The 26,851-nt window shown below is 38.8% G+C and overlaps 1 protein-coding gene across 3 annotated transcripts in view; it reads right to left on the reverse strand.

Moving 5' to 3' along the window:
• Positions 1 to 22,725, reverse strand: part of RASSF7 (Ras association domain family member 7) — a 69,079-nt gene extending 46,354 nt beyond the window's left edge. For 2 of the 3 annotated variants that reach the window (XM_083348285.1, XM_083348289.1), the window contains exon 1: positions 22,400 to 22,725. The gene's annotated coding sequence lies outside the window, so the exon portion shown is untranslated. The remainder of the gene's footprint in view (positions 1 to 22,399) is intronic. The other variant, XM_083348288.1, reaches the window with a different exon arrangement.
• Between the last annotated feature and the right edge of the window lie 4,126 nt (positions 22,726 to 26,851).

Raw genomic sequence — 26,851 nt, forward strand, 5'->3', positions numbered from 1 at the left:
ATACATCATGCTAATATTTTTCGTTCATGATTTATTGGATAAGCTATAATTGGCTTAGTTCATCTAAATACCCTACAGCAGGGGTCCCCAACCCCCGGTCCATGGACCAGTACCAGGCCACGTGGCAAGTCAGCAACCAGGTCCGCACAAACAAGCAAAGGCCCATCCCCAGGATGCAGGCAGCACACAAAACTACACATTCTCCAGTCCATGGAAAAACCTTTCTGCAGGGAACTGGCCTCTGGTGCCCCAAAGGGTGGGGACCTCTGCCCTACAGTAACCCTTAACATAGTATATCAGAACAGCCATTAAATGAAATAATCTTGTAACATGATGTGCTCAAATGGTTTTTAGTTACCAGTTACCAGTTTTAACAGATGATTTCTAAATTCATCTGAAAAATTGAACTCTTCCCTCCTTCAACATCACTGTTTTAGCTTACACAGAATGCAAAACACTGGCAAAAAAAAGGATAAGGAGTTTTTATCCAATCACCACTACAAGTAGGAAGCATAATGCTAATGCTTTTCTAATATTATTGCTATTATTGAAATCTCTATTAGGATGGTCTTAGAAGAATCCTATTAAGACAGAAATGGTGTAGCCCACATTATTTTGATAAAAGCAAACAGGAGAATTCTTGAGATAATCCTGCATTTTTCTTTTTTCCCCTGGGAATTATTTATTTTATTACATTTATATACCATCTATCCTTCAGGAGCTCAAGGTGACGCATAGAACACTAGAATAGAGTAGAGCTGGAAAGGACCTTGGAGGTCTTCTAGTCCAGCCCCCTGCTCAAGCAGGAGAACCTATACCATCTCTGACCCCCCTCTTCCAATTTTTCCCCACAACAAACTTGTGAGATATGGTAAATTAAACTGAGGGACTGTGACTGGTCCAAAGTCAACTAATGAGTTTAGTATCAGAGCTGGATTTACACTGTGGGTTTTCCTGATGCTAGTCCAATACTATGTAGATATGAAGTAATTTCTAATATATTTAAATATCTAACAAGAGATACTACATATGTTAGCAAGCACTTCACAGAATCAGCTACAGTGATTAGACTATATTTATCAGTGCTTATCCTCAGTAAGAAGCATGTTTTTCCTTATGGACTCAAATCTTATCGACAGAATACTCTACTTTTGAATTGCTTTTGTCAGCATCTGAAGCATTAAAAAGAAGATCAATAAATCACAAATAATGAGACACAAATTAATAGTATCAATATCAATAATTCAGTATGAATTTGGCAATTCATTCAACAACTCTTAATAGGCATTATGATTGAAATAAGACATAAAACATCTTCAATGAGACAACTGATTAAAATTCATTCTCACTGGTCATTCAGTAATCAGCTAAGAAGTATTCTACTTTATGTCATTTAAATCCCATCAATTTACCTTTTTAAAAAAAAATGTGATATTTTAATCAATCCAGAATAATTTATTTTATTTCACTTCAAATCAGATAATTCTTCAAATAGCATAAATCCTAAATCAGATAAGTTTTAATTTGTCTAAAATATGTACTTATAATTTATTTTGCTAGACTTATTTGCTGCTCTAATTGTTGACCAATTCTGAGGCTCACAATGTTATCATACATAAATAAGACTAAAATATCCAATTAAATAGCAAAAACTAACAAAATAACAGCAATCTAGTCCTATGCCAACGAACCATAAAAACAATATAATCAATACTCATACCCAGGAGGACTCTTTTTCAACTGATCTCTCAAGCAAAGGTCTGATATAACTAGTTTTTAATTTCCTTTCTAATTCTTAATTTTATGTCAAGGCAAGTAAAATTTCTGAGAGGATGCCACTGCAGAGAAGTGATGTAGTGATTAAACAAGGCCTGCCTCTGAATCACCTGTCTTTAAAAGAGGGAACCTGGTGGTTGGACAAAAAATTGCAAGCAGGTAGTCCTGAATACATACGTGTTTACAACTATGAAGGGCTGCAAAAATCACAAACAGCACCTTCAATTGTATCTGGAGTTGTATACCACTAGAGCTCCTCATATATCCCACCTGCTACAGTGCCCTTTGTCCATAAAGTTTTACTACCTTCAGCCTCAAACTGTGGGGCTGCACAATGACTTCCCTCAGTCCTTTTCTTCACTAGCAGGCCTCAGAAGTGGAGGCCATGCAACAAAAGAGGTCACAGCATCCCAAGGCCACCCATAAAAAAAACCTCTCTGGTACACTGCCAGCATCTCCACAGCTGTAGATTCCTTTACCCTGCCTCTACACCTAGAGACTCGTTCAGTAACCCCATACCCCATAGGAATACTGGCTTCTCCTTAACACATCTACCTCTGCAGCCCACCATTTCAGCCCTGAAATAAGGGACTCTCTAAGTATGTATACACTACATCCTCATTCATACAAGACAAGAACCAAGGGATGGAGGAATAACAGGAATAATAGAATTATAGAATCATACAGCTGGAAATGGCCTTGGAGGTTTTCCATTCCTCAGGGCAGGAATCTCCATACTATTCCAGCCCCAATAGCTGTCCAACCTTTGTTCCAAAACCTCCAGGAATGAAGCATCCATAACTCCAGGAAGTAATTTGTATTATTGCTTAATAGGTCATATATTGTATATGGATGTTTGATCAAATGTGAATTCATCTGACAGTGATATCATATTCTTCTGTACATCAAACCCTTTTCCGATTTGTTTTAAACTCATTTCGTCTTTCTAGTAATTATATGTCTGTGTGTCTGTGTAAGGTCAGGAAACAGAAATGTAATGGAAACAGAAGATGGTTGTTGCCAGTCTGTTGAACTATGTTAGCAGTTTGCTAAAGGGCTTCTTCATCTTAGCAGGAAAAATAACAGCAACCATCTGTAGAATGAATAAAATGTATGGACACAAGTTTTAAGTTCTATATGGATGATGTGATAAATAAAATACAGAATTCATTTAAAAACATTAGTTAAAAGTAGCCTTTTTTTACTATGCTTTATTTCTATCAGCAGAAGTACAATTATTATCATATGGGATCCAGGTATTCTTTTAATGATCAAGATAGAACTATCTCAAGATAGTTCTTTTTTACTGAGAGTCTAATTTTCCTTCCCCTCCATGTCTAGCCTAAAGGTCAAAGACAATCTTTGCTGCTCATGTATGTCACAGGCATATTCTCCATTTCTCACCTCCGAAAGAAAACCAACTTGAACAGAAATTTCTGTAGGCTTATAGCTCCAACTACAATGGACAGCAGAAAGTTGGTTACACCAGCAGTAATGTCTTCTAAGGAAGAAGTATGCCATACTCCAGATGAAAATATTGTGCATTGCTCTCTCAAATTTGTAATTTGGATTGTAAAATAATATACTTTGTTATCAAACAAATCTCAGTTACGGCAGCAATGAGTGCACTGTTTAAAGAGCTGAAGGAGCAAGTTAGGGATCACCATGGTGAAAATCTGTGTAGTTGCCAGGAGTGACAACTATTTGATGGCATGTAATCACCATGAAACAAATGAATATTAAGTGGAAGAAACTGCACAATCACATACTGGAGGAAATAACAAGTGGATATTAGGAATCAAGATTTTTCTGGCGCAGTAGAGAAATCAAGAAGCTAGTTTTGTACTCTTATGTATGATTAATCCCTGCAGCAATTCTAGGAATCATGATGTCCTTACCATTTAAAAAAGCAGGGCCATTTCCTGCCCAGCTAAAGTTAAGAGCAGTTAAGTGTGTAATGTTTAGGATTTTACCTCCGAGTTCTTGAAAGGTTATGAATGGCTAGCAAATAATGCTGGAACTACAAGATAATCCTGATCCTTATTCATTGATCTAAATAACCCTCACCCCCCAAAAAAACAACATTAACACAACCCCACCTCAGCTGCACTCATGCACCTGCCAGCCTACTTGTGACCTACCCAGGACTTCCTGCCAGCTTCTCCATTGGCTTTTCTTGTAGGAAGTTAAAAAATGCAAGTCGCTATTACACAAAGTCCTCATTTAATAACCCATGATCTTTGCTTAACAGGGGCAACAGGGACTGCTGGGATTGTAATCGCTAAGTAATGCAGTCACACTTTAGAACTGCATTGCTTAGTGATGGAAATCCTGGCCCCAATTGCTGCAGTTAAGCAAGAACTACCTGTAGTTTAGAAGAAACTTCAAAATAGCTCATTAACTGTTACTATTGAAGAGGGATTAGCGGGCAAATCGTACAATGCTTTTGGTCATAAAATGATTGAATTGTCATTAAATATAAATAAAAACTAGAGGGATGGAGTAAGTCTGCCCGATCATGCATTACAGTACAACCAGAACAGCGGCTATATTACATCTAATCAAAAGGGCTAAAGTAACAACATCCCCCTTGAAAGTTCCTATAATTCTAAACAATTTTCTCAGTAAAATCGAAAACCTTATTTTCATAAAATCTGAGGAGGGATTATACATTTTGAAGGATGTAAATGCCCTTCCAGTCATTAGGCTATTATGAACAATTTTGCTAGATTTTTTAACTACTGAAGCAGCCAAAGTTACTAAGCAACTTTTCTGATACACTGTTACGATTGTCCCTATTTTCTCCCAGGAAATGAATCCGTAAAAGCCTGGGGTGTTAAAGTGCCGGCTCATGGGCCAGATGTGTCACGTGGAAGCCGCGGCCACCTCATTGCTGGCAATGGCAAAACTGTCCCAATATGTTGTGTGACGTCACGTGACGTTGCGAGTTTGACGTGTCTGCTGTAAGCTATTTCATTCATTCTTTCAATTCATGTAGTCACCCATCGCACATATATGACTCTTGGCAGTTGATAACAAAACATTATATACACAATATAAAAATCCATCATAGCCAAACACTAACAAAGCCAAAAGATGGGCTCCATCATATATTCAAAGACCCAGACCAGGTTCTGAGAGCCCAATGAAAGGCCAATAGGATTGAGGTCAACCTTATCTCAGGTGGAATGGTGTTCCACACAGGTGGGTGCTATGGCAAAAAAAGGCTTTCCTTCCGGTTCCCATAAATAACCTGGTCCCAAACCATAAAGGAAGAAGATAAAGGAATGGATTCAGTGCATTCTGAACTGGGAGCACCGTAATTTTCTGCCTGTAAATCCCTGCCCAGAAAAGCAATGTTGCAAGCAACATATTATAACCCCACTACTATAGACTTGAAGATCTAGGAAGGAAGTTCAAGACCTTAGGGGCTCGATATGGAAGAGGACTAAAGGGGAAAATATTGCAAGTGAATGGCTGCAGAAATGGCATCAGTGGATAAGACTTGACTTAAAACTATGGTCAGAATTACTTCGATAATGATCTGTTGGTACATGGTAGTTGAACCTTCACAAAGAGAAGTAAAAGCATGGTCAAAGCATGGTGAGTTAGATCAAGAAAACTCTGCACTAAATTCTGTGGTGGTTAGTAACAAAAGTCCTCAAATAAAAGCTTATGCACTGTAGAAGAATGTGGAAGTATTATCATAATGGAGGCTTTTCATCAAGTTAAACTACTCGATGAAAAACTATAAAAGCTCATGAAGTTCACACCCTTTGCTATATATACAATATGGGAAGTAAATGACTGTAAATTTCTAGTGGCAAATTGATTAAAAAGTATAATCGAGACAACCCTCAATTTTTATGTTGTCCCCATACCACTAGTTGTTTTTTTTAAGAAACTCAATCTTCTAATATTTTATGATATGATAAAAATTTATATTCTTTAATATGTGTACTCCTTTCTGTTAGTTCTGTAAAATTTATATCCAGAAACAATTGTACCTCATTCATGTTTCCATTCTACCCGATTTCTGTCATACCCGGTATTTGTTTCATTCACAATTAAACATTCTAAGTGTCTCATTTTGGCTCAGAGATTTCTGTCATTTACATAAAGATACTCCATGTCCCTTTTTCAAAATATTGTTGAAACAAGCCCTTTTCCATATCCTTGTTGTCTCCTGTCATGTCTGCCCAATAATCCACTTCTAACATTGGCTTTGCCTTATGGTATTTTCTGAAACATCAATATCCTTCTGAACCAGATCCTGCCCAAGTGCCTGTTGGCTTTCCCCCCAGGGATCAGTGCAAACTGATCTGGTTCAATCAGGCTCTGAGGATTTTAAGAGAACATTGGCTTGAACAAATGTTTTCATGCCTCCTATCTAGTTTAACAGTGGAAAAATATCAAACATGCACTGCAATCTCTTCTACAGTATCTCCAAATCCAAGGATTTGCAAATGAGTATCTAACAGCTTATCCTCTGGAAAACAAAACGATCATCATCAGTGACTAAGCATAAAATATCATTAAGAGTTAGGATTAGATAACCTACTGAAATGCAATGGTGAAAGACTGATGCAGAGATCAAATGTTACTTAGCTTCTGAAAAGAAAAGAAGTATACATCAATATGTCCTCCACTGCAATTCATTGTCCATCCACATCACTGTCAGAACCAATAATGTGTGTACAGCATTTGTTTTGAGTCAGGTCCCAATTAATTCCAACAATTGCTACTAATACGCTGTATGTACAGTATATTTACTACCGCAAGGTGTTTGCCTTGGACATTCAGTCACAACAAAAGAAAGGGCTGATAATGTTACCAGCTGCAGACTGCAATTAGGTGATAAAAACCAATCCAGTTTCCATTAGCATATGATAGATAGCCAGCACCAGCACATGAAGATCTGTTGAATTTGTAAGGATGAGAAAAAAATGTAAGTGGCTACAGTCATATACATAGGACACTGAATAACAAGGTTGGAAGGGACTTGCAGGCCTTCTAGTAGTCTAAACCCCTGCTCAAGCAGAAGACCTTATAGCACTCTAGACAAATGGTTGTCTAATCTTTTCTTGAAAATCTCCAGTGATGGAGCACCCACAATTTCTGGAGCCAAGCAGTTGCATTCATTAATTGCTCTTACTGTCAGGAAATTTCTCCTTAGTTCTAGGCTGGATCTCTTTTTAATTATTTTCGAGCCATTACTTCTTATCCTGTTCTCAGATGCTTTGGAGAACAGGTCAGTCCCCCCCGCCCACTTTCTCTGATACCCGCTCAAATATTGGAAGACTGCTATCATGTCACCTCTAGTCCTTCTCTTTATTAGGCTAGGCCACGGGTCGGCAACCCGCGGCTCCAGAGCCGCATGCGGCTCTTTGAGCCGTCTCCTGCGGCTCCCAGTCGCCTGGTGCGCGCGCACCTCTTCGAATGGGCAGTGGTGCGCGTGCACCTCTCAAAATGGAGTGGCACCGCCCGTTCCGAGAGGTGCGCGCGCACCTTTCCGAAGGGCAGAGGTGCGCGCGCACCTCTCCCAAGCCGCCGCCGTCCCTTTCAGAGACCTGCCGCGTTCGTCAAACATGGACGAACGCGGCAGCTGTGCAAACGGGACAGCTTTTTGTTTTTTGCGCATGTGTGTGAGTGGACGCACGCATGCACACTTTTTGCGGCTCCCACTTTTTTGTTTGTGTGATGGAACCGGTTCTGAGTGGCTCTTTTCCTTTTTCCGGTTGCCGACCCTTGGGCTAGGCATACCTAGTTTTCAACATTCATTGTACAGTTTAGCCTTTGTAGCCCTTTTCAACTTCGTTGCATTTCTTGGTACTCTTTCTAGGGTCTCAACATCTTTTTTTTGTATCCTGCTGACCAGAACTGGATGCAGTATTCCAAGTGTGGTCTCATCAGTGCTATATAAAGCAGTACCATCACTTTACATGATCTGTAGATTATCCCTTTGTTGATCTAGCCTAAGACTGCATTGGCTTTTTTGGCAACTGCAGCACATTGTTGGTTCAAATTAAATAGTGTGAAAAGAAAAATTAATACTGTGGCATGTATGTCCAGATATTAAAATTCTAAGGAGATTTGCTGATTGTTTTCACAATATATTACTATCCAGCATTCCAATGTTAAGAAATATCCAATTGACCTTGGGCTGTAATACAATTTCAAAATAAAATTCTTCATCAGAAATCATTTAGTCATATAATGAACCGAAATGTGCATTATACTAGGTTACCACATCTAACCACAAACCTAACAGATTAACAAGTAGTTTAACAAAAAAAGACCAGCATCATGCTGATAATGGTTTTCCTTAGTAGTCTATGGAAGCTGACTTTGAAGAAACAGGACTGGAAGAGTATTAAGTGCCTTTGAATTTTGGGTTGCAGAAGATTCCTGTAAATACTATGGATAACCAAGAAAACAAACAAGAAAATCATAAATCAATTATTCTCATGACCAAGCTCAAATTATCATATTTTGGTCATATTATGTGAAAATTCTTGAGAAGTTCATTGTACAGAAATGTGAGAAAAGAGAAGAAAAATATGATCAGCAGCAAGGTATATGGATTCAATTATAGCAGTGATGGATGTACCTTAGAAGATCTGAAGGACAATCATCCTGGAGAAGATCTATGTAGTTAACAAGAGTCAACACCAACTTGATGGTGCATAATAAACAAATAAAACATATAGTAAAGGTAAAGGTAAAGGTTCCCCCGCACATGTGTGCTAGTCGTTTCCAACTCTAGGGGCCAGTGCTCATCTCCGTTTCAAAGCCGAAGAGCCAGCGCTTGTCCGAGGACATCTCTGTGGTCATGTGGCCAGCATGACTAGACGCCAAAGGCACATGGAACGCTGTTACCTTCCCACTGTAGTGGTCCCTATTTTTCTACTTGCATTTTTACGTGCTTTCGAACTGCTAGGTTGGCAGAAGCTGGGATGAGTAACAGGCGCTCACTCTGTTACGTGGCATTTGGGATTCGACCCGCCAAACTGCCGACCTTCTGATCGACAAGCTCAGCGTCCTAACCCACTGAGCCACTGCGTCCCTAATAAAACATATACAAACTTAGCATTTATCTATATTATTTTTACTTGCAGGTATGATACTGAAGGTGAAATAAACAGAGGTCCCCTTGTACAGAGTTTTAAATAATGAGTTCCAAGAACACGCCCTCATACTTGCCTCACCTAGATAGAAACAGCTTTCATTACTATCTGAAGTTGGCAAAATGATATCTCGAGAAGAGGATCAATTTTCAGGTTTTATCTACTAAGCTTTGAGAAGAAATCGCAGCATATTATGGGAGTGTTTTTATTTTCTGCAGAGCACAAAAATGCCTATTTACTGTAAAGGGGGTAGAAAGAAAATTCTAACTTCTCAGAAACTCCCTTAAGTAAAAAATATAAACACACATATGCTAAAGGAGAAAAATATAAATAATGAAAGAAGTATGGTGTATTTTTCCAAAATGCTAGAATGCTGCTGAATGATGCAAAGGTCTTTTTTTTTTTTCAAATGCAGACCCTGAAAATATTAATGGAAGAGCCAGTGTAGTCTAGTGGTTAAGGCATCAAACTACTAGAAAGCGGGAGATCGTGAACTCTAGTCGCACCTGAAAGCCAGCTGGGTGACTTTGGGCCAGTCGCTCTCTCCTAGACCCACCCCACCTCACAAGGTATTGTCGGGGGCAAAAGAGGAGAAGGAAAGAGTGTTAGGTATCTTTGTGATTTTGAGTTATTTATGAAAATAATGAAGATGGGATAAATTTAAAACAAAAGATAAATGTTTTTTTTATTATTTATTAAGCAAGTGGCACCAGGATTCTGAGCATTGGAAGGTGCAGGGGTAGTCCTCAACATATGACCATAATTGGGCCCAAAATTTCTACTGCTCAGCAAAGCAGTTGTTAAATGAATTGTGCCTCATTTTATAACCTTTTTTTTATCACAGTTGTTAAGCAAATCACTGCTATTGCTAAGTGAATCATGTGGTCATTAAGTGAATTTGGCTTCCCCCATTGACTTGGCTTGTACAAAGCCAGGTGGGAAGCTTACAGATGATGATCACATGACTGCGGGATAGCGTAACTGTCATGAATACATGCCAATTGCCAAGCACACAAATTTTGATCATGTAACCATGGGGATGATGCAATGGTTGTAAGTGTGAAAAAACGGCCATAAGTCACTTTTTTCCGTACCACTGTTAATTTCAAATGGTCAAAAACAAATGGTTGTAAGTGAAGTACTACCTGTAGTTAAAAACAGCAAAAAGATGCCAGAAGGTGGCAAGGACCAACTATTTCTGTTTTGCTACTGAGAAAATGTGTGTCATACAGTGGACAAGAATCCAGTTTAATTCAAAGAAGCCTTTATCTTTATATTGGAAGTCATGTGCTTGAAAACGCATTGCGATAAATTCCCATTCCACTCATAATAGTTAAATAATAACTGAAGCGAACTTAAATACTACAGCGTTTTCTAGCTGTGTGTAAAAGCAACTTTCTTTTATTTCTTGACAAATGCAGAGCAAAAAATATTGATGACAGAACCACTTTTTAATGGCCTAGTGACAAATTATGATTGGTCAAGTGAAAAATGTTGACTACTTTCCCATTTTACATTCAGCACATTGCTAGTAATGCTTATTAAAATAATTTAGCTTTTTTTTCTATGCTGTATTTATGATTCAGAATGAAACTGTAATGATCTGACTTTAGCATTCAAGTTTTGGAGAAGCAGACCACCATCAACTAGGCCACTATCAACTGTATTTCCCAACCAGAATTATACCTAGGCTTTGCCAGCAAATTAAAGAACATTATATTGTCCCTAAAACATTTTACACGTGAGTTTTTGCAAATCACTGCACAGCACATAAACAGAAGGGCAAAGGAGGACAATCCCATTTTTTTCTCACACCTCCACATATCACAGATGTTTTTCAGTGCAGCAATATCAGCAAGTGCAAGTCAAGACAACTGTGCAAGATCCAGATTAGTAAACTAATACTTGCTAGGCTGTAAGCCTGTGATTCTGAAAATACAAAATACTTTCTGGCAAATGCAAATCATGGGGAAATGCATATATTTATATTGTACTCACTTAATTCTAGAACTGTAATTAGTCACTGTGGATAAATAAGTATACGTAAAGTGCAAATGGCTGGGTGGAAACACAAAATCTAAAGTGACTTTTTAAAAAGCGTACTAGCCATTACCCTACAAGTTTCAAAGACATAGCTGAGCATGGCAAACCTGCACCACAGAGCAGAATTTCAGGATTTCTATCAGGTAAAAAAGGGTTTTGATATGTGAAATGCAAAGCTGGCTTGATTGCTTTAAATATCTCATGGGACAGCCATGCACTTTTCATCCAACTTGGAAGAAAAACTTGCCAGGATAGCTAGAAAGAAACTGTATACTGTACTATCAGTAAAGCTTCTACAGGCCTTACATTTCATTCTTTTAATGTCACTTCATTTCATGAACAGAGTAGCTTTCAACAGTTAACCTTATGGTGGGCTACACAGTTTCATGGTGATTTTTAAAAGGTCTTAAAAACTGTTCTTAATAGCATGGAATAATATTTGAATGTGAGCAGGGGCCACTGATGGGTTCTACAGAGTACAAGTGAGAGCTACTGAGGGAGCAGGGTCAGAGTGGGTGTTACGGAGTGTGAGGAGGCACAACTCAGAGTGCAGGTAGGCAAGCAGGGGGATGTTACAGAGCATAAGATCCCAAGGATCTTGTACACTGAAGCTAGAACCTTGGGAAAAAAGTAGGCGGGAGCAATTTGTGATTTTCCCTAGTATCTTTTCCACTGATTTTGCTTGTGAGAAGCTGGCACAGAAGGCTACAAATGATCATGTGATTGTCAGATACTGCAACTGTCATAAATGCAAGCCAAGTGCCTGAATCATAATCCCTTGACTGGAGGGATGCTGCAACGACTAGAACTTCCAATTACAAATAATAAATATGTACCATCCATTCAGCGCCATCACAACTTTGAACAGACACTGATAAGTGGTCATAACTACCTGTACTGTAGATAAGCATTCTTGATTCTTTAAACAGTGGTTAATATGTGTTTTTGTTGAAATAAATTTTGCATATTACTGAAATTAACTGACATACCGGTAAATGCTGAACTGTGTTAACTTTTTGTCATACATATAGTAAACACGATAATATTGCCAGGTAGTTTTAAAAGCATGCCATAGAAACTTCACATGTCATGTAATTTTCATATGTTTGTTCTCTGTACATAAACATATGTTTTAGCCTGCAGAATTGAAATCTTTGTTGATGGAAATTCAACAGTTGGATCTTGTAGATGTGTATTCTCAATTCTTTCTTTTAAAGTGCTTATGTTTGTTCCTGCTGAAATAATTGTGCATATTACTGAATTCAACTGACATAAATGCTTAACTGTGTTAACATTTTCTCAGTTTAATTACAAATATTCTCCTTTTTCCTAATGTGTTTTCAAAATCCATCTTCCTGAAAATGTCAGTTAAGGTTGCTATCTCTCCTACAGCTTCTGAAATGAAAACAGTTGCAACAAATAGCATTATCCATAGCTAATTTCCTGTTTTGTGTGTTTATTTTTTAAATTATTGGTTTAAAAGCTCATATTAGATACCAGTAAATTTACTACATAGTATACTCATATATTTGGTATATTAACTAAAAAGTATAGTAATGATGTCATTAACGTACTTTGTTCTCAAAGTCCTTTTCTGTATTCGCTATTGCACATTTGCATTATTTTTGTACAAATTGGTATTCCTTTTTTTTCCCCATTTGACCCAAACTTATGTTTTTGAAGGAAGACTTTTGTTCAGTATCTTCCTTGACATAAATTAGTTAACTTTAATCGTAATGTTACTGACTTGCAGTATGTGTCCTAGCTAAACTTCCATTATTGAGCAGTATAACTAAAATTGAAATTTGGCATCCTTTCCGAGAACTGTACAAAAGTTCTGAGACAGTTTTCTGTATGTTTGTACTAAGTATGTTTTATACTGCCACCCATTGATATGCATGATCTTGGAGTGTTCAGTATGTTTCTACACTGAGTGGCTGTTAATATTCTTTTGGATAAGTATAATATTCAGCATTTGTGTCACAAAACAGCATAAAACACATTTCTGAAAGTTAAAGGATTATATTTAATAGATCCATATTACTGTGAACGATATCTAACATCCTTTTTACTCTTACGTTTTAACCAGGGTTCACAGTTTCGATCCAATCAGGCTGGATTTCTGGACAATTTTCCTCTTAAACATGAACTAAATTGAATAATACTACAGTAGTTAGTGGGAGATGCATTTTTATAAAACCTACACAATCTTAGTTGATTGTCAGGAAGTCCAAGGGCTGTAGAACAGATTGAGAAGTTGAAGAAGCATCCGAGAAGAAGGTAACAACAATTACCTTGTCCACATTATTGCCAAGAAAATTATGTGGGAGTGACCCACAGAGACAAAAGAAACTGAGCTTGACAGGAAGGAATCTTTATCTTTATGGTAATAATTTCAATAACATCAGCAACGCTGATACAATTATCCTGAATCAGTACAAGCATCTTATAACCACTAACACAATCATTTAGAAAATGTAGAAAACTAATCTCCATCATCACTGGGTTAATTTTTATCCTGTTTGTCTGAACCTAATTAAACTTACTTCCTGCTATCTTTTCTCCTTTGGATCCCTTATTCCTTCTATTCTTCATCCCCATATCACTCTAAGCATTTGCATTAGGGTAATTATAGCTCCCAGCATATGGTGACATCTCTATTTTGCTTTCTTGAGTTTCCCAGTTTGACATCATAACTGGTCTCACGTATTGCACTAAATTATGATGTATTATATAAATCATACTTTATTATTTAGCATTATATATGAACATAAAATTATACATTCAATAAAACAATAGTTAAAATGTAACTTAGCAAGCTGTTAAGTAATGTTACTCTTAATACTATTTAATTTTCCCTACATATCTTACAATTTTTAATACATGTGACTAGCTCTCTCCATTTCTCCATGTTTTCTGAATTCACTTTATTCACTTTATATCTATTCTTTTCATTAAAACCAATGCTCTACCTCTTGTGTCTGATTCTGTGCATTAGTGTGTAAGGTCTACAAATGATGTCCTATTCTAAATATCTTTAGCAGACACATTTTCCCCCATAGCCAATCAGACTGCATATGGCTTTTTCCTGTACCCTTTCTACCTGGGCAATCAAAACATTTTCCAATTCAATCCTTAGGGATAGCTCTTTCTGCACCAGATATTTCCCATTGTCTATTGATATTCTCCTAGGAATCTGTTTAAAGCAGCTTTGTTAGTTTCTCTCTGTGTCTTAAGTCTAAGAGAAAATGAAATACTATTAGCAGTTGATTAATTGTTGCTAAAGCCTATTACTCCTAGTTTCTTCTGAGTTGCTCCCCAACCTTGCTTATAATCACCCAGAGTTGCTGGGATATTATTATTAGCCTTTCATATTAATAGCAAAATCTTATAAATGCACTGAAATCTTTTAACTTTCTTGCTGCAAATAACATTTTATTATTTCTTTATGTAATTTCTACTGAGACTTCTAAACAAAAAACCCTAACACAAAGTAATATAAAGTAGGGAAAAGAAAGAAACGGAAGATCAAGTACAGGGGGGAAAAATGGAAGGAAAATAGAAAAAGAAAAAAGATACAAAGAAGTGGATTCTGATATTCTTCACAGCAGCGATAAGTACAAATATATTTTAACCTTATATATTCTGGTTCTAAGAATAATCTCCCATCTAATCATCAAAACCATTAAATCACAATTTCATTCCCCCCCCCCCATTTTTACGCAGGAAGACCATAAGAAACTTCCAGTCATCAATAAATATATCTTTTTCTCTAAACAAAGAAATTAAGTTGTCCTTTTCAACAACAAATGATATTTTAAAGGGAATTATGTCTGGAAGAGTTCGATTCAAAGCAGACTCAATAGTTTCATCCTGGAAGTTCTGCCTTTCAACCTTCAACCTAGCAACTGGAATTTGGTTTCCAGAACAAAAGCTAGATTTCTCCTTTGATGCCAACCTTTGCAAACTTTGTGCCAGGCAAATAAGTCATCATGGCCTCTGACTGCTCTTCCATTACAAGCTGAACTGTATCTGTCTTTAAAGGCAACACCCAGTACCATCACCCCATTCCCAGAGGCAAAGCTCTGGTAAATAACTTCTCTGTTTATTCCCCAAAGATCAATCTTCAAGATTATTTTGAAGATTGACCCTCTTTCCCTCCCCGAAACCATCCTTTATTAAGACAACAAAGGAGCCATCACTCTGGGAAAAGATCTTTACTGTCCCTCGTTGACATAAAAAAATACACAAAAATACTGAATAATTTATCTTATCTTTCCATTCCAGCTTGGAATCATTTGTAAGTTTGATGAAGAAAAAAATTATTTGTAAGTTTGATGAAGAAAAAAATTATTTTCTGCAGGTTTTTTTAAAAAATTACACAATAATTGTTTGGAGATAAATTGTCTGTGTGTGCCTTTTGATAAAAATGTGATGAAAAGAAACATTTTAAAAAATGTGCTGCAATAAACTTTCCCAACCTGAGGATTTCTAGGTTTGTGGATTTTAAATCCCCAAATTCTGTTAACAAGCATGATTATTGCTGAATATTGTGAATATTTTCATGTCTCACCTACACACAGATTGGGGAAGACTGCAAGACATTTTCATAACCTTAATAATAAGTTGGAAGGGACCTTGGAGGTCATCTAGTCCAACCCCCTGCTCAGGCAGGAAACCCTATACCATTTCAGACAAGTGGCTGGCCAGTCTCCTCTTAAAAACTTCCAGTGTTGGAGCATTCACCGCTTCTGGAGGCAGGCTGTTCCACTGGTTAATTGTTCTAACAGTCAGGAAGTTTCTCCTTAGTTCTAGGTTGCTTCTCTCCTTGACTAGTTTCCATCCGTTGCTTCTTGTCCTGCTTTCAGGTGCTTTGGAGAATAGCTTGACTCCCTCTTCTTTGTGGCAGCCCCTGAGATATTGGAACACTGCTATCATGTCACCCCTCACCCTTCTCTTCGTTAAACTACACATACCCAATTCCAGCAACCGTTCCCTATATGTTTTAGCCTCCAGTCCCCCAATCATCTTTGTTGCTCTTCTCTGTACTCTTTCTAGAGTCTCGACATCTTTTTTACATCGTGGTGACCAAAACTGGATGCAGTATTCTAGGTGTGGCTTTACCAAGCAAGGCATTGTAAAGTGGTATTAGTATTTCATGCGATCTTGATTCTATCCCTCCGTTAATGCAGCCTAGCACTGTGTTGGCTTTTTTGGCAGCTGCAGCACACTGCTGGCTCATATTGAAGTGATTGTCCACTAGGACTCCGAGATCTCTCTCACAGTTGCTACTATTGAGCAAGGTACCACCTATACTATACCTGTGCATTTGATTTTTCCTGCCTAAATGTAGAACCTTACTTTTTTCACAACTGAATTTCATTTTGTTAGATAGTGCCCAGTGTTCGAGTCTGTCCAGATCCTCCTGTATCTTAAGCCTATCTTTTGGAGTATTGGCTATTCCTGCCAGCTTAGTGTCGTCTGCAAATTTGATGAGTTCCCCATCTATCCCCTCATCCAAATCGTTGATGAAGATGTTGAAGAGCACTGGGCCCAGAACAGAGCCCTGGGGCACCCCACTACACACTTCCTTCCATGTAGATGCGGTTCCATTGAGGACCACACACTGAGTACGGCCTGTCAGCCAGCTATGAATCCATCTGGTGGTGATGCTATCTAACCCACATTTTTCTATCTTATCAAGTAGAAGGTTGTGATCTACTTTATCAAATGCCTTACTGAAGTCCAAGTAAATTATATCTAAAGATAGAAGAGAAGGTGTATGTGTGCTCTAGATATTTTTCCCAGCATGTGCATTCTCAAAATATAAAGTTCAAATAGGGCCTGCAGTTTAAATATTTTTTTAATTACTATTGGTGTATCCTTGAAATAGGAAATACAATGAATATGTGCAAAGGGTATATATGCCACTTCCAACCATGTTAGGGTTAAGAATACTGTAATATTAATATTTGAGGAAAAACTAGCAAATATAGCTTTTAAGAAATACTTTTTTTGTAATTGCAGCATTCTAAATGCTTACATTTGAAACTGACAATCGATGTATTCAGTTAAGATACGTATATTGCAGTTTGTTAGATATTGGCTTTGTGTCTTTTGTGAACCAACTGCTTAATGATAAGCTTAACATTAATTTATGTTCAGAAGATATACAAGTTGAGGTCACATATTACACTAAGCTACTTGTTTATTAAATAAATCACAACTGGGTACACACAGCACATAAGCCAATACTAAATACTCTGAAGCTCAGTGTGATTTATAAATCCAACTATCAGGATAATCCTCACAACACATAAATGAAGCGGGTCATTTTCAATTAAAATCAAGCCAGACCAAACTCATCCTCTCCTGTGGTTGTCATCTGTATAGATTTCCACAAAAATTGCAAATTATTGCACAATTTAAATTTTCTGCAGGGGCAGGTAATGCTCTAAATGTAACTGTCCAAATTCAAAATCTGATGCAAATTGTCCTTTTTGCCTCCCTTGCTGTGAGAAAGAACTGTTCCATGCTTGTGACCCACATGCAATGGGATTCTGGGGAAAAAATTATGTATGATTCACTGCATATATTTTATTTTATTTTAATTCCATTTATATTCCGCCCTTCTCCAAAGACTCAGGGCGGCTTACAAGCTTAGCAGTAGCCTTCATATGAATGGATTACAAGCATAGAACATGGCTTTCTCACAGCAAGTAGGAAATGAAAAAATATATTAGAACAGTCAATATTTCTGGAATGAATTTCAATCCATTAGCAGCAACACAGTCATTCACAAAATATGATAGGTCAATTGACAGACTGAACTAACAATTTGAAAAGCAGAAGACAACTATTTGGTCAGAAAACAATCGGAGAAGTTTAAAGAATTCAGGCAAGTGAATTTAAAGCAGTCTTTTATATTCATTTATTTTGTAATGAATGGGCATGTGCTTTTCTAATCTTTCCAAACCATACTCCTAATCAACAAAATTAGCAGTCTCTTTATCTGCTTTAAGATACATAATTACCTATTATACAGGATCTGATATTTAAAACCAGGATAATTAAATGTAAATAATAGATGTAAGATTTTTATCCCGCCTTATTTTTCCAATACAACTCAAGATGGCAAACATACCAATACTCATTCCTCCTCCTACTTTCCACACAATAACAACAACCCTGTGAGGTGGTTGGGCTGAAACAGAGTGATTGGCCCAAAGTTACCCAGCTGGTTTTTCATGCCTAAAATGAGACTAGAACTCCATCTCCTAGTTTCTAAGTTAGCCCTTAACCATTACACCAAACTGGCCAGCACCTTTACCATACATTAGCATAAAGCAGTTTATGACACAATACAAAGTGTTATAAAACTGCCCTTTTGCAATCCCCTTGTCCATTCTTCCGGACTCTCCTGGTGGTCTCCCATCCTATTGCTGAGGATACTTTGGTTACAAAGCCAGGTCTCCTCGCATGGAGAGGGAGTGGGCCTCCCTCTGACCCACTCATTTTGCCATCCCACACACACACCATGAGCAACCTGGCCAAGGAGAGCTAGCCAAGCAGCAGCCTCGAGGAGAAGGTAGTGTAGCTGGGGGTCCCCTTGGGGAAGGCTGGGCTGGGTGTTTGCCCTCCACTGCCCAGGGCTCTGGGCATCCTGCACTGCCGGGGGTCCTCTGCGTGGCCTTGAGAGCAAAGGAACCGCCACCAAAAAAATTAAAACCGGTACATTTTTCCTTTTTTAAAAAACGGTTTGTAATGTTTTACTAGATTGTGGAATAAAATACAATTCCTCTAGTTGCAGTAAAATGAAGCATTAACATCAAACCTCAACTTTTTTTCTTTTCCATAATAGTATAAACTAGCTAGCCATTTCTATAACAACAAATGAATCTAAACAGTAAAAACAGTGGGATTCAGCTGGTTCGCACCACTTCGGCAGAACCGGTAGCTAATTTTTTGTTGCCCGTGCCCAGAATGGACTTTCGGAAGTGGCATCCACACAGAGAACTGGTTGTTCACATATCTGAATCCCACCACTGAATAAAACCCAAAGTCCCGCGCACCCACTTTTTCAGTCATCAAGTTTTTGACACCTTGCTAATCACTGGTGGTACTCAAATATTGTCATGTCCTAAAAGTGGTACAATCTGTGAAAAGGTTGAAAAGCCCTGGTTTAGTAGTTCCTCCTTAAATGCTAAGGAGTAAGTGATAAGCCAGCTGATCATGCTGTAAAAACAAAAAGCAGTCTGATATTACTTAATAAAATTAACTTCATTAGTTCTAGCTTTTACCAAAATGTTATCTTTAAAGAAGAAAAAACCTAACTCCTCCAGCTTATTTTTGCTTACAAAATGTATTTTAATTGCTTTTGTTTTACAGTAATACTATCCCAAAAACTGTTCAATAGGTAGTGCCTTTATCTTTGATGCTTTGGACATCAATACAGTACTAAAGTATCTGGGTGAATATAATAAAGTGGCAATGTGAAAGTCATCTGAAGAGTGTGCTTATTTCTATAACATGCTAAGCAATCGTTTGTTTGCTTCATACAGTGTGATAGAATAGATGGTTTACAGCAACAGACCATTGCAGTTTAGAGTATGATTCAAACAGAACATGGCCTAATCACATCCCTTTGCACTACAGTATCATTCCAAAAAATGAATCACAGAATTTTATTTGTATTTAATATCCATTGTATGTTGCACTAAGTTTTTCACTGACCAAATATTCCTTAGCAACAGTAATGCTGCTTCTGTCAGGCTGATTATAATTACAGCCCAGTAAGTCTGAGCAATTCAGACTAATCCTGATAATGCTCATTATTACTTTAACGTTTCTTTAAAATAGGATGATCAACTTGAGTAAGATTATAATTAATGTCAGTAATAGGAATTTGGAATCGGGTTTAGAGAATTTCAATCCTCAGGAACATGATTCAATAATGTTACCTAATATGAAATGTCAATATGAAAAACAGGCAAATACAGGCAAACACTAAGTGAACAACCAGATCTGTATAACATACAGCAAAAAGACTTAGGCCTCCAATACTTAGGATAGTTTCCTGACATGGAAAATCTTGAAAGAAGACACACACAGTAACTTCTAAAATGTAGCCCATCCTACAAAAAATGAAAAGGGTTGAGTGCTATATTAAGAAAAATGCAAGGAGAAATAAGAAGCTGATCAACTCCCAATTAAATTGACAGATACTACAGGATTTGCCTAAAATATACATTCTTTGCAATTTTTCATGTCTACAAATCAGAGCAAGCAGAAGACAACTGGTACTTCTGCACCGGTTGCAAAGAGATTCAGCTAATGTTAATAGCTGTATAAAGTTACATAATAAAAAAACCCCTATTTTTTCATCTCCTTAACTTTAGAGCCATGGTAAGACTGGAATCATGTTGCCAGGGTGAGAGCAAATATATTAGCACCATGAAAGCTAAGTCTGCTGCACTGTTGGTGCCACCTGGGCCCACTCATTTCATCATTTACCAATCATCTGCTGAGTACTGAATGATAACAATAAAATATTTCTAATTTAAAGAAATTTTAGCAGAAACAAACAAGTAATTCTATCTCTAAAGCTGTCACTTTCAAAAACAGAGGGGTAAAAAATGCTACTGTCAGTATAACTATTTTACTTGGGGGGGAAAGTACATAGGATTGTAATTTTAGACCCTGGTGCTATGCATGATTGTATTCATTACAATTGTAATTTCAACTCACATGCTTTTACATACTAGGTTACAATAGCTGTTGATACATGCTCTAAAGCCTTAGGGATAGGGCAGGCCAAATACCTAAATGGAAGAGTTCAAGGAAGAGGCCACATGCTTATAAATCAAGGGTAACAAAGTGTGTGTATGAATGTATGTAGGTGCATGTGTATGTGTGTGTGTGTGTGTGTGTGTGTGTATATATATATATATATATATATATATATATATATATATATATATATGTATATATATGTATATATATATAGGGACGCGGTAGCTCAGTGGGTTAGGACGCTGAGCTTGTCGATCAGAAGGTCGGCAGTTTGGCGGGTCGAATCCCGAGTGCCGCGTAACAGAGTGAGCGCCTGTTACTCGTCCCAGCTTCTGCCAACCTAGCAGTTCGAAAGCACGTAAAAAATGCAAGTGGAAAAATAGGGACCACTACGGTGGGAAGGTAACAGCGTTCCGTGCGCCTTTGGCATCTAGTCATGCCGGCCACATGACCACGGAGACGTCCTCGGACAAGCGCTGGCTCTTCGGCTTTGAAACGGAGATGAGCACCGGCCCCTAGAGTCGGAAACGACTAGCACGCATGTGCGGGGGAACCTTTACCTTTACTATCTATCTATCTATCTATCTATCTATCTATACATACACGCACATGTATATATATGTATGTGTGTATACACACACACACACAAATTTGAACTCCAGCTGATCGTGTATGCTGGAGGTTAAGAATTTCATTGCTGTACTCATGCTTTAATTTCAATCATTCAGTTTTTTTCTTAAGATTTAAATTCAGAGAGGAAACCCCACACGGATTGTCAAATAATGCAAGAGGAACTCCAGATAACCCTTTGTCATGCTGGCAAAATCATCTAAAACACTAAGAAACAATAATGAAAAATAGAAAAGTGATTCTGCCCTCCAAAAATATTCGCTAAAATTACCAGGATCTGCAACTCGGACGGGGGGGGGACGGGGGGGGGAAAGAAGAGAGGGAATGAAGCAGGAAGAACAGGCTAAGCCACTCATAAGAGGACTTAGGAGGCAGATTGCCAAATGGCCCCACCCTCCCTCAGAAAGGGAGGACCAAATAATAACAATAAACATGAAAAAGTGTTCAGATCAGTTCAACTGGCTGAACCCTCACTTGTGGAAGGGGCCAGCCTATCCCGGAAGACAGGTCTGTTAACAAGAGCGAGTTCGACCCTACCTTCAAAGACATAGGAAAGGAGAAAGACTATCGGGCTAAGAAGATGCGAGTCCAAATTTGTGGGTCCCTCGAGAACACCGAGTCGGGCGCCCATCCGCAAATCTTGTGGCTGTAGCGTTGGCGATAAAGCGCTAGCCTACTCAGACGGAAGTCCGCGCTGACTTCCAAGGATTTTTTTTTTTTTACTCACAGGTGCGTGTTCCGGATTACAGCCCAGGACAGGGGTCGGCAACCTCGGCTCTTTTATGACTCGTGGACTTCAACTCCCAGAATTCCTGAGCCAGCTATGCTGGCTCAGGAATTCTGGGAGTTGAAGTCCACGAGTCATAAAAGAGCCGAGGTTGCCGACCCCTGGCCCAGGAGTTTGGGGGCTGCAAAAAGTAAGGACGCGCGCACACACACACACACACACAAAATGCAGATCTGACGAAATAGGAAGGGGGAAAAAAAGAGACTTCGGGATCTATTGGTCCGTCGCGCTTCGGTTCAGTTACCTGGACGAACCTTGGGCGAAGCAGATCCTCTTCCTCGCGCGGCTTCTTTGCCGCCTCCTCGCCCTCTCGGAGCAGCCAGCCGAGTCCTCCCCTTGCGCAAAGGTCACAGGCTCCGCTCTCCCTAGGCGAGAGAGATACTTCGCGTTTCGTTCCTCCGGCTTCCCCGCCGAGGGGAGCCCCCCCACCCCACCCGCGAGTTGGCGAATTCGTCGCGCGCCTCCTTCCAGGCGGAGTAGCGGCTAGGGCGCCCGAGCGACCGGCTTTTTTTTTTTTTTTTCCTTCTCCGCCCGCCACCTGCAGCCTCTCCTCGCCACACCGGTCCGGGGGAAGGGGAGTTGTTTCCCTTCGTCTCATGGGTGAAACCCCGCCTTCCGTCCTGGACTAAGCTCCGCCCCGAATGCTGCTCTCCGCCAGCAGGTATGGGCAGAGCTACAACGGAACAGGGAAGCCCAGAAGGACAGCCTGGCGGACCAACCACCGTTTTGCTTCCAACTGCTCCGGGCCAAGTTTGGGCCTTTCTTGAACGGAGGGTTAAAAGGCGCTCGGTTTCAGCTCGTCCTTTACCTGCCTCTTTTCCTCAAGCGTTATAAAAGCCAGGAACCACAGCATGGCTTTAAAAATTGGTGGAACGTTCAAAAGATGTTTAAGGGAAAGATAAAGTTTCCCCCCTCCCCCCGCAATTGTTTTTATTGGGCATTGTTGTAGATTGCGATGTTAAAGAAACTAACTTGATGTTTTGAACGTGATAACGGCAGCACGGTTACTGGTGGGACAATATTGGAAGAAGGATAAGTTTGCCCGCTGTAGAAGAATGGGTGTTTCAAGTTTCGAATCTTGCAGAAATGTCGAAGATTTCTGCTTATATGAAGGATCATTCACAGGAAAGATATATTTCAGTTTGGAGGAGATGGATAAATTACATTCAGAACAAATATTTATTTTATTTATTTATTTTGATTCCATTTATATCCCGCCCTTCTCCCAAGACTCAGGGCGACTTACAAGCTTAGCAGTAGCCTTCATTCTATGTATATGCCTGCTTATTAGGGCTTTCACACACACACCCAAGCAGCATTATTACAAAGTTAGCTTATTGCCCCCAACAATCTGGGTCCTCATTTTACCTACCTCGGAAGGATGGAAGGCTGAGTCAACCTTGAGCCTGGTGGGATGCGAACCTGCACTAATTGCAGGCAGCTGGTGTTACTTAAGGAGGCATTAGCCCACTGAGCCACCAAGGCTTTATGGGACTAAAAAGTTCCATTTAGCTTATGAGTAGATTTTAGTGGGATATTGTTATTGGTACGTTGTTTGTAGTTATGTTAAAAGAGAGTTAAAGCGCATTATGAATTTGGTTAATTGTATATTATGCATAATTTTTATTTAGAATATGATTATTGTAACTATAATCCTGTATTTAGCTCTGGGAAGTGGGGGGGGAAGTGGGGGTTTTTTGGGTGGGAGGGATTTGGGGATATATTGTAAAATTTTGTTTTTGTAAAACTCTTTAATAAAAAAAAAACAGCATGGCTTTCGGGAACCACTTGCTTTCACGGGCCAATTACACAGTTCTCGTTGTAGCATTTAAAACACAAGTCGGGACAAATCAACGTGCATTTGTTTGTAGCTAGGATTCCTGGCACAATTCAGCCAAATCCCGAGAGCGCGCCTCCCAAATTGTTTTTAAGAACCCAGCAACAACCAGGCAATAGTAGCCTCCCAGACATTTAGCCGGCAAGATCACCATGTTGCTCAGCATTTACAGTACAAAGATTGAACTTGCCTAACTAACCTTGTAAGTCCTGTGCAGGGACTTGAGTTGCTTGGCAAATACAGCATACGGGAGGTCAAGGGTGACATTTCCCACAAGAATGTAGACTATAATATGGGTGGCATCAGTCCGCCATGAAAGCAGTTGCCAAACTGAACTTTCTGTGAAGTGCCATTTTGGGCGCCATAAAATGAACCTGACAAGAATGAATTAATTCTATTTTTTCCAGGCAAAGCTAAACTTTTGCAACCCACCGAGGGACACACACACCCCATTCAATTCCCAATTGTCCCATTGACTTCAGAGCAAAAATAAATCTGTTTACATCTTAATTGATTCTAAAATCTGTGTCTCTTTCAAATCGTCGTTCAATTCCATGGGGGGGGGGAATCCAGCAGCTCTGAAATGCAATCCTTTCTCATACCCAGCCTCTTCCCATGTAATAGCATCCAAAGGTCCTCCGGTACATTCTCACTATGCTTGGTCAATTGCATGCTAAGATGGCCTTCAGAAGCTGTTCCCATTGAGGTTTTTGGCACGAAGATGGTGCCATTGTGTGTTTGGGTGAAGGAAGGGGCCCTGACTCAGAAAGCCTGAATGCAAAAAGAATGCCATTCTTCCACTACACTCATCATAATTAAAGCTGAGAACCAAGACTTCCACAGCCAGAAAGAAATGATTAAGTTCATTTGTGCTCCAAGCATCTTTGTGAATTATTTTTCTCAAGGTAGGAACTGGCAACCACAGACAGCAATCTCTCTGACCAAAGAACAACAAGGGATCAGTCCTGTTTAACTCATCATCCTAAAAGCAAGCAAAGAAGCAACTAATATTTTCTGCTGCAGCAAATAAACTGATAATCTGCAATTTTTTGGAAGATGTAAGGATGGCACCCTAGTCAGCCTTAGAAAAGCTCTATTGGCTCAACTAGTCTGCTATTTTCCACTTGCGTAACAGATGCCACCCCACTCAAGACAGATGAGATACCTCCCTCTGGAGTCCCTTTGATTTGTATTCCCCTGGCTGTTAATGTAAAGATTTCAGAAATCTTGCCCATTCAAAATAGTGTACGAAGCCTCTCCATTGGGTGAGCCAGAGTTTCGAACATCAAATGCGTTAACCTCAACTCCAATTATTGGGTTCATACTAGGACCAATGGCCCTTAGTTCAGTGGTTCATCAAGTGAGCTACCCAATCAGTTAAGCTGGCATTTGTCACAATCTGGTCTTGACCAACTACCTTAATGGCATTTCCTAAGATAGATTGGATGGAACAGGTTACCAGTGCAGAGATTTGATCACACTCTCTGATACCTCTAGACCACGGGCCACCAGTTTGACACCCCTGCTCTAGATTAAACAAATTCTGATGGTGATCTGTTCCTGGAGTGGCAACAGAATCCATTGAAGTAGTCTGGCATAAAAAGTGCCCGCAATAGAGTGTCCCATTCCACAATTATCTTTCCCTGTAGTTTTGCAAGGGCCATGAGCAATTTCCTCTTGGATGTCAGGACTCCCATAATGTGTTCTTGAGTCTAAGCAAAACAAATTTCTCTTCTGCTTAGTGTTTATTAGAAGCCCCAGGTACAAAATCTGTCCTAAGGAAGGTAAGAAATTCTTTCAATTTCCATGATCCCTTCCTCATTTGTACATGGGCTGAACAGCCTGACTGATGCACAATCATAAACAAATTATATAGGTATGCATAAATATGGAAAAAAACCCACCGGGTCTTCAAATGTCCATTAATTTTGTGTATTATCTGGATACCAATGTAGGATCAAATATAAGGGGCCTGGATTGAAACTGTTACTTTCTGTAAGGAAACGTGATGAACCTGCAGTGCTTTGATCTGATGAAAAGATAAAGGTGCACCTTGAACAGGTCTATTGATGCAAGGCAATTGTTCAAAATGATAGCTTCATTTGGAGTCCAATGTAATTGTCCAGTGCCTTTAGGTTCAAATGACTCTTCAGATCCCTTTCCATTTTGGAACTATGAACATATTGAAAAAATAGGCAATCTAGTCTCTTGAAAACTATAATTTGCTCTATAGTATTGATTATTCTTAAAGATGGAGTTTTTCTTCTAACATTTTGTAATGCTTCTCTGCTTTCTTGGAAATGGGCTACAAAAGAAACCATCTCCTGAATTTTTGGTTCTCCATATTCCCTGTCCTTGTTCAATTTTTTGTTTGTTTTCTTTTTCTCCCTTTGTACTGAACCATTTTTACATTCAGAACTGTAATCTGAATTTTAGGAGTCCCAAATAAAAGTACAATCTCTTGATTTCCCCATCCCTCCTTTAGTACCACTTCTGACTGCCCTTTTTATGGCACAAATATTTGCTTGCTTTCAATTTTGTTTAATATAGGTAACAACCTTTTAAAAGCCTAACCCCCCAAAGTGCAAGAGAATGAATCAGACACAACTATGAAAGACAGTGTTATTCCTCTGGAAACCCTCTAGGAAAAAAAACATCTACTGTATACTATAGGTTTAAAATGATCACAATATTTTGAAGCATTTTGAATACACGTATAGCATTTGTTTCTTTCCTGAAATATGTTTATTGAGCAATTGCTTGCAGAAAAAAATGATCAAATAAAAATTTTGCACTTATCTTCATTTTATTTGGCAAAAGTAAAGGAATATGATAAGAAATTAGCACCTCATCCATGAA

This window comes from Vipera ursinii (assembly GCF_947247035.1).
Source record: "Vipera ursinii genome assembly, chromosome: 1".
NCBI classification, from domain to species: Eukaryota; Metazoa; Chordata; class Lepidosauria; order Squamata; family Viperidae; genus Vipera; species Vipera ursinii.